A 1,581-nucleotide genomic window follows, 5' to 3' on the forward strand; every position below is an offset into this window, starting at 1 on the left:
TATGTAATTTTTTTCTTTCTCTTTGTTTTTTTGTTCATCATTAATTAACAAGTACAATTTTTGCTCGTAAGAATTAGAAATTATTTAAGTACGATTGCGATTTATATCCGTCAGAGGTAATTCTTAATGATCGATAAATTTCGTCATTATTGGAATAAGATATAAAGTCCTCCTTCCTTTCTCCCTGGCAAAAACAATTTTTATTTATCAAAATGACATGGAATTTAATCTCCGGTAAAAAGCAATGATCTATCGATTATCCAATTATCGAGAAAATTCGTACTCGCTTAAATAAGTTATAAATGTTAAATCCATAACAAAAGTAATTTCTATTTATTGAAATAACACGTATTTTAATTCCCTCGATCGAAAGCTAATTTCTAATTATTGAAAAAAAAAAAAAAAGAAAAAAAAAAAGAAAAAATTCGCAAACGCTTGGAATAAGAAACAAAGAGATTTACCACGAGAAAAAGCAATTTCTATTTATTGAAATGAGACGGGACAATTGATCGAAATAATTATCAAAATGATATTATGCTCGAACGAGTGATTGAAAAAAGAGAAAAATGAAAGAACGAAAGATTTAAAAAAAATAAGATCGATAGGATAACAAGCGTGCTTTAGCGTAGATCATTATACGTTCGATCCTCGTTGAATAATAATAGAATGTCACGAAGAGAAGAGAAATGAAATGAAGAAAAGAGATAAAGAAAGAAAGAAAGAAAAAAAAAAATAAATAAAAAAAAAGAAGAAAAAAGAGGAGAAAAAAGAAAAAAGAAAAAACGAAACAGAACAAAAAAAAAATGATGATGAAAAAAATGAAACGTAGGAAAAAGGAGGAATGCTAAAGGGAAGAAATATTTTTCGCGAGCGGCTTTTTGCGAACTCGCGTACTTTTATCGCGATCATAAATGGCTCAACGAGTCGCTCATAAGATATCCGGCAACCTCACGCGCGTGCATAAGCCGCTCCGATGTTCGCTCGATGATGCCCTCCTCGTTTGAAACTGACGCAAGTTCGAGCATACATTATCTACGCTAAACTTTTTAACTGCTCGGTCATCCATCCAATGACGGCGACCTTGCACCTTATCGGCACAACTACTCTGCTCGTTGCCACTCGGTTACGATCGGAAAACACACGCGACGTTATCGTGAATCCTTACGAGTAATATTTTCGATCATCATCATCATCATCATCATCATCATCATAATCATTATCTTCATCGTTGTCATAATCGTAATCATCGTAATCGTCGTCGTAGTAATCGTCGTAATCGTCATCAACATTATCATTATTCGTCATGATCCATCATTATTATCGTCATTTATTATTATCATCGTTTTCAATTAATTCATAATATCATAAATATCATAAATATTTTTGTACTTGATCGCATTTAAACGTTAAAAATATGGCTAAGATACAATTAGGTATGTGTGTGTGTGTGTGTGTGTGTGTGTGTATACACACATATTATAATTTCTTCATCGTTCGTTCATATAGGTATATACATTTTTTTAATTTTTCTCATATAACTTTCATAATTTTACGAGCCTTACGAAAATTACGATCACGAAA

Source organism: Vespa velutina, chromosome 1 (genome assembly GCF_912470025.1).
Source record: "Vespa velutina chromosome 1, iVesVel2.1, whole genome shotgun sequence".
NCBI lineage: Eukaryota > Metazoa > Arthropoda > Insecta > Hymenoptera > Vespidae > Vespa > Vespa velutina.